Genomic DNA, 7,823 nt, shown 5'->3' with positions numbered 1-7,823 from the left:
TTTCCTTTATTTAAACATTCCTTTTTTTTCCCCATACTTTATTAAATTTTCATTCAAGACTAAGTGCAAAATATAAGATTATCACTAAAATTATCAACAGCTACAAGATTACCTATTCATTTCTAGCAGTGATACTTGCATAAGCATTACTTTGGTCTATAATGCAAAGCCCTTTGGGTAAAAAAATTATTTATATTCCAGTCACCTGATTTGTACAAAGAGATATCATTGATGACATTAAGAGTGTCAAGTACACTCGCTATGGGGGGAAAATTACCTGATTTGTACAAAGACGATGCCGTTGATGACTTTTTAGAGTGTCGAGCACGCTCGCTATAGAGGGAGTCTGAATGGGAGGGGTGGTAAGGTTATACTCTTCTCTCCCTTGTAGATCTCGTTCATTTTCTTCTAAAACACGACGGCTTGTTGTGTCAGGTGTTTAAGGCATTCCCGAGCTCTCCTTTGTTTTTTCTCATGTTCCTCTCCCAGCAAAAAAAAATATATACACAATAATCAGTTTCAATTTATACATCTCATTCCCTGATTTATCCTAATATTTACTCTTAAAGTTTATACAATAGTAATATTATAATTCACTCACCGTTTGTTTGTAGATGGCATAAGCCTCTTTTTCACTCTGTAGAGCCGCCCGGGAAATCTCCACGGCAGGAATGAGTCCTAGCAACCAAGTAAAAACCTTTCCAACCTTCATGTTCTTTGACCAAAATATCTGAATAGAAAAAAAATACAATGACATTTTACTCTTTGTACATTTTTAACTGATAAAACAGAATTAAGTGATAAATTGATGTATTTTGTTTTCAGGTGAAAACAAATCTGACTTTGTATTGATTTCCCCAGAGCATGCTCCAGGAACCTCAGGGACAAATCAAACTCCTCGACAGCGTGGAGAATCAGTCCAACATTGCTCTGTGAAAGACGAGTTTAGTAATATTATCAAGCATTAATTACCAGTTTACATCAACAACCTAAGAAGACCACTCATTTTATAACTAAATATACAGGTATATTCTATAAATTTTAATCAGATCTTAAAAATATACATGTTCTACTAATCTCCTTAGAATTTACAGTTTACTGTTTTTGTATCTCTATTTGACCATTAAGTACTACCAGTGCTAAATTTGTTTGACCTTTGAGTACTTACATCAATCAGTGCCACCTCTGGATGATCCTCTCCGTGACAAAGTAAAGCCAGATATCGTGTTCTGTATATCAACCTTAGAGCACTGGACACCTGACTGTTGGCAAAGCAGTACAGGGCAAGATGGGCCTGAAGAATAAATTTCAAAGATTAAGTTTTCCAAAACCCAGGAATTTGAATTTAGAAATAACATTTCAACTTCGGTAGCTCTACTTACATATTCAGTGATTGTATTTGGGTTATCAATGCCCAAGACCCCGTTCACTCATTAAAACTGCCCTTTTGGAAAGCATGGCCTACAAGAAACATTTAAGATGTTTTATGTACAGTTTCAATGAAAATAAAATGATTACAGTGCCATCTACTGGCTGTAAAATGTTTTATGTACTGTTTCAATAAAAAATAACAAAAGATCACAGAGAGATCTACTGGCATTAAATCCCTACCTCTTTCCCTATTCTCCCATGATGTAATTGAGGCGAGCGAGAAATCGAAGACACGCGGCGATTTTCTTTGGGGAAGAGCTCCGTAAAAACGTTGTTCAGAAGATTGAGTGCCTCACTGATCAAGTCGTAGCCCTCCCCAGTAAAAAACCCCGCTGGATCTTATTCTGTCCACTCTGAAAAAATGATAAGCATCGGAGGCCTGTAAAAGCAATGTTTTCATTTAAGTTTAAATTTTAAAACTCTAATGTTAAGCAACTTATACAATATGCTTCTCAAAGCTGTGTCAGTAATAAACACAATACCTTGGGGTGAATATGTTTGGAACAGGGAAAACGTTCACAATATCTTCTTCATTAAAGATCTGTTTGTTCTTGATGTCCAGGTTGTATTCCTAGGAACACTTCAGACAGGAGATTTCAAAATGACATTCAACTTGATTAAACTAGGAACATGTTTAAAAAAAAACATTGCTTTAAAATGAAGAAAATATTGTAAATCAACTATTATTTGCGTTATCTTTTATTTGCTATTTTTCAGTTTAAATTCAGTATGCAAGATTTTCAGGACTGAGGAAATATTCTCTACAAATACAGAGCAAAATAAATGGTTCATGGCTATTAGTATTCAGGAGTTGATGTAGGTCTCAAACCCCCAAGATATTTCTTGCACATGAAAAACTTGGTTTACAATATCTGATGATTAAGGTAGGACAAAATACCTGTGGATTCTATTTTAACTCATATCTAAAAAAGTAATGGAGAAAAAATATTACTAAATTGACAAAAATGAATGACCCCTGTAAGAAAATTAATAAGTTTTGGCAGGTTTGTGAAAAAATAAAGAAACCCTATATATTAGTCGACACTTGGGAGCTTACATTTTAAGTGCAATAAACAAGCATGTAACAGTCTGTTATTAAATGCAGTGTAGCTTTTGTTCCATAAATAGTTGAGGGCTGATATTTGGACACTTATATAAGGAGTCTCCATTCTTTATGTACTACAAAGGTCAAGGTCAAATCAAGAGATCAAAGGTCAAAAATTGTGACGTCATCTTCTGAGTCTTTTAGTTTTTTTGCCATTGAAATTTTTTAAATCGCCAAATTATCTGAAACCACTGGTTCAATTTTCCTTATTTTTACACTTTTTATTCTAAGACCCATTTGAATCATTCTATTATTTTTTCGTAAAAATTGAATTATACATTTTCTCTTCAGAAAACTTAAACTATCGGATATTTACATGTGATTTTTCAATTCCGACATAATGTATGTTCTATTTTTACTTAATATTTTACCCATATTTTCCAGTATCAATATGACTTACTGATTTAAAGTAACAAAAAGGTTATCTTTATTAAAAGTATTACACAAATTTGAATGGATCAATGAATAATTCTAAAATAAGGCTCATTCTCAAGTCAAATGTCTGATTTCACAATCTTCTTACAGGGGTCTGATAGGCCATATTTCAGACTATTTGGGCAAAAAATGTGTTGTTGAATTTCTTTCATATCATAGACTAGTATAAAGAGAGATTTTGTATCCAAGAACAAAATGTCAAAGTTTCAGAAAAAATTGAATTTCAGGAAAAATTTGGCCTATCTATTGTGTCCTACCTGAAGTTATGTTAATACATCAAAGTGTTTCTTCTCTTCAATATTAGTCAATTGTCTAAAAGTTGTTAGATAAGTTTTTCTAAGTAGTTTTTCCTCTGTGTATATCAGTAAGTCTTGTCTGTTAGTTTGTCTATCAGTCTGTTTCTATCAGGTAGTCGGACGTCCATCTCAAAATGCATCAGTCACACTGTTTATGTTAGTTTGTGCCGTCTAGTCACGCAGTCCTTGTCTGCGTTTATAAGTCAAGAAGTAGTCTTTTATTTTTCTGTCTATAATTTTGAAGATTTTGAGTGGGTTTAGCTAACAGCACTTAGTGATAGTGAAAATTACGGTTCTTTGGTTTTCATTTTAGAGATGGACTTCAGGGGGCCGATTGACCATCATGTTGTATGTATATAAAAACAGAGCGCGACTTTCGTATGAACACAGAGAGGTGTACTCTGAATTCTATGATGTACAAATTATCCTGATTAAATATTTTGAAGATAACAAACTCTTATCAAACTCAAGAGTGTCCATTGAAATATATTAAAACGGGAGCAGAGAAAACATGATTTTTACCTCTAAAAATTAATAACAATTCAGGGGTGTGATCAGGTGTCATGGAGAAGTAATCATCTCCTGTTGACACTGCTAGGTGCTCCTTGTCATGATCAGACAAAAGGGAAAAAATCAAAATACGTCAGTCAGCCATGCTTGTAAAATCAAAACTTCACTACTTTAAAAAAAAATTGATCGTCGTGCAGCAATCACGAAAGAAAGGAGCCAGTGAAAATTTGATTTTTATTAGAAGGGTAAATCAAGAAAAAAATTATTTGCTGACAATATCTTTGTACTGACCATGGAATTGTTGAAATGTTAACTTTAAACAAGACTGTTAGTAGTATAAGCATTCCCGCTAGGGGAAGATTCTGATTGGCTGAGAGAAATTTGTGATCAGTTCTGAGTTGAGGGGATCAAGTGGGTCATGTGTGGAGTTCTACCCTAACCCCTTATCCCCCCTAACCCTAACCCTAACCCTAGCCCTTATGCTAACCCTAACCCTAGCGCTAATGCTTATGCTAACCCTAACCCTAACCCTAACTAACCCTAGACCCTGCTAACTAACCCTATCCCCCTAACTAACCCTAACCTATTCGCCTTAAATACTGGAGTTGTTTACACTGTTTACATGGGTACGTAGGTACTACGTTTTTTTGTTTATGCTGACTGCACAGGTAAAAATGCGCCGTGTGCAAAAAACATTTCAAGAATGTGATTATGACGTCACGCTTCAGAGTCTAGACAGTCTAGCCTAACCGGTTCAAACTGGTTTTAGTGAAAACATAGACCTAAAGCGAAGGGATCGCCGACTCCTATGACGTCACAATAGATATCACTAAACGCAGTTTGCGATTGCAGCGCCCTCACCGGGATGTAGTAGAAAACATCCGGCAGTACAAAGATTACGTTATTTACACCTACATTGTCGAGATATTTTAGCATGGAATGAATTAAACTTTTGCCGAATGTACCAAATTCTTTTTACTAATACACTAAAGAGTTCTTTGAGCAGCTTTTGAGGTATTTATCTTGTTTTTAAGTGTATAAAAAGCTATACAGTTTGAGTATTTAACATGACAGATGATGACCATGATCAAAGAGAAGCTGTCAAATTGCATGTGAGGTTGCTCAAGATGCTGCTCGATGAAAAAAAAGTTCATATATAAGAAACAGATAGGCCCATTGATACGTGAATTTTTTAAAGAGCAAACATCTTATGCTTAATAGCAGTGTTTGAACGCTATATCGCAACAGACCCCTATGCATGACTAGGGTACAGTAACACAAGTAATGAGTACTAAGAGGAGTATTCTTTGGCAAGCCTATATCCACCCCATTTTTTTTATTATAATGTAGGCAAGAAGTTCGATCCTACACCCCCCCCCCCCAACCCACCCCCGACAGGATTTACGAGTTTGTACGAAATGAATACACATTTGCTTTTTTTTTTTCAGCTTGTCTAACTTTTTTAGGGTTTGAAATTTACCATAGGGCTAAAAGGGATAAAGTTGTTCCCATTTAAATATGATTCTTTTAATATAAAAAAAGAACATTTTCCCTAAATTCCTACCTAACAAGGTATAGGGAGTATAATTTCATAAAAAGAAAAAAAAAGGATAAGATTTACAAGTGCCTATGTGTTTTGAGCTACAGTAAAATTAAAACTTCTATTAAGCAGTTGTTTCAAGATCAAACAGTTTGATCATAATGGCAGTACATCTTGCATATATAAAATAATTACTAGGCCCTATTGTTTGTTCTTCAAAGCTGCTGAACATGATGCTCAGCGATTATGATTTTGCTTTTTGCAGTTGTGATTGATTACATTGAAAATAAATATTTTAAAAAGACATTAAATATGCCATACATTTATATCTAAAACAGTGCTCACCAATATAAGCTCAATATAGAAAAGGAAAAGTCTAAAATTAAATGTAACAATGATTTTAATAATATTTCATTTACAGTCACATTATTTATTTAATATTTATTTGATGTAGTTTGTCTTTGAGTTATTATGATATACAAAAGTTAATTATAATCACATTCTGGATATACACAGTATAGTTGAAAAAATGTTTGAAGTTCTAAACATGATAATTAAATCATTGAAATCCAGTCATGTGCAACTCAGCTGTACATACATGGGACACACCACTTGGCACTTGTTGATTTAATCCTGTGCAGGTTTGTGACCAATCTTTGTTCTTTCGCATTTAACTCATCAAACCAGGTGGTACATGGCATGACCATGTTCTAAATATATTTTCCATAGAGTTTGGTGTGCAAGGCAGACCCCTATTCTCATTTGAGACACGGACAGGATATCTACAAAACCTATGGGGAAAAATGTGTGAAAAAAAAAATCTCTTAGAAATTCTTTTAACATGATTTGTTGTAATCCTGAATTAACACGATTACATAAATTACAGAAATCCAACTTTTTAAAAATACATAATTATGAAGATATTCACGGGAACATTTAGTCTCACTTTATTAAGTTGTTGATCTAAAACCTGTAAATGGCACAGGTGCTTGAGGACAGGACTCCCCCCCCAAAATAGACCTCCGGGCCTGCAGACTTTTTCACATAAATATAGACCCCAGGGCCTGTTAGACTTTTTCACTTAAATTATATATGAATGACACATTTGTGATAAAATCTATCCTATCAATATTAAGAAAATTTGATTAAACTAACATTCTATAAAAATTTTACCCCACTCTCGTTGATTTTTATATAGAGTGTAGGGTAGATTCTAAAGAACGTTTGCTTTAGGAAATTTTCTAATTTTTTGTATAGATCTTATCACAAATAAGTCAATGAAAGATTATTTATTAGAAAAAAGCCAAGGGTCTATATCCAAAAAGGGTGTCCCATCCTCAAGCACTTATGGTAAACGGCACTTCACAATGTATTTATTATTTATATCAATTCAGCGAAGATTAAAATTGGTCGTTGTTCAAATATTGGTAGATAAATTTTGTCCTTATTTTGTAAAATAATTAAGAAGATAAACATGTACTACCGTAAAATATAATCGACAGCATTCAAGGGATGTCACGTCGTAGTCAGCTGATGTCTGCAGTTAAAACGTTTCCATCGACTCCATAGCGTAAAGTTATAACTTCCGAAGTAGTAAATCGAGATCATTTCGTCGAAGACAGCTTAGATAAGTGATTGATTTTTCTAATTTCTTGTTATTTTCTTAAAGAATGCAGAAATCCGTGATGTGACAAGATTGATTTCATTACAGGAAGTTTGTTTCTATACATCCCGGTGAGGGCGCTGCAATCACAAGAAGATAGTGATTGTGACGTCATAAGTCGGCAGTCCCTTCGATTTAGGTCTATGGTGAAAACAAGAACACAGATTTTGATTTTTCAATTTTATTCAGAATGAAAATACAATTATACACTGTCTTCTTAATTTTTTCCCTCTCCTTTTTCTTTAGATTGTTTTTCTTCAGGCGATAAAGGGATGCGACAATATACATACACTTTATAAATAGGCTCAATTGTAAAAAGTCCTTGAAGGCTGTTTTCTTTCCGAAACCTCTTTTCTATCAATTCATAAAAACACGATTGAAGTTGAATTTTCCAGGCCTCTTCTCCAGTATTGTATAAGGTTCACTCATGATCTTCAATTGGTATTTTTGATAACCATCATATCCATTTTTTCTCTCCTTCAGACAGTATTTTTCCTCTCTGGTGTCATGATTTTTTTCATAATCTTCAGGATCCAATTCCACTCTTTTTACCAACCAAAATTTTTTGTACTTTAAATTCGGTGGCCATTTTAAATAATTTCTGTTGCGTTTATAAAAATCCTGGATGGCTTCTTCTTTAATTTTCATCCATTCTCCAAAACGTTCTCCGTTAATAGACCAACAATACTCCATTTCCTCTGTCATATTTTTTGTCTGCTCCATTTTTTACCTGTGTCCAATTCCAAGTACTCACACAGAATGATCATCAATGTCCAGCGCTGGTTTATATATATAGCTTGGATTTATCTTGGGTCGTGTGCAAAAATACCTTTTACCTACGTT

At 34.0% G+C, this 7,823-nt stretch overlaps 1 long non-coding RNA gene across 1 annotated transcript; it reads right to left on the bottom strand.

The window, feature by feature from the left end:
• Positions 1 to 857: 857 nt before the first annotated feature.
• Positions 858 to 1,421, bottom strand: LOC134250356 (uncharacterized). The gene is made up of 3 exons (XR_009988497.1): positions 1,383 to 1,421; positions 1,169 to 1,294; positions 858 to 930 (listed from the first exon to the last, which is right to left on the bottom strand). It is a non-coding gene; the product is annotated as an uncharacterized LOC134250356 (long non-coding RNA).
• Between the last annotated feature and the right edge of the window lie 6,402 nt (positions 1,422 to 7,823).

This window comes from Saccostrea cucullata, unplaced genomic scaffold (assembly GCF_032062105.1).
Source record: "Saccostrea cucullata isolate Sc308-1 unplaced genomic scaffold, CSIRO_AGI_Scuc_v1 ctg9857, whole genome shotgun sequence".
Lineage (NCBI taxonomy): Eukaryota > Metazoa > Mollusca > Bivalvia > Ostreida > Ostreidae > Saccostrea > Saccostrea cuccullata.
The sequence above is the reverse complement of the archived record's forward strand: the minus strand, read 5'-3'. Positions and strand labels throughout refer to the sequence as shown.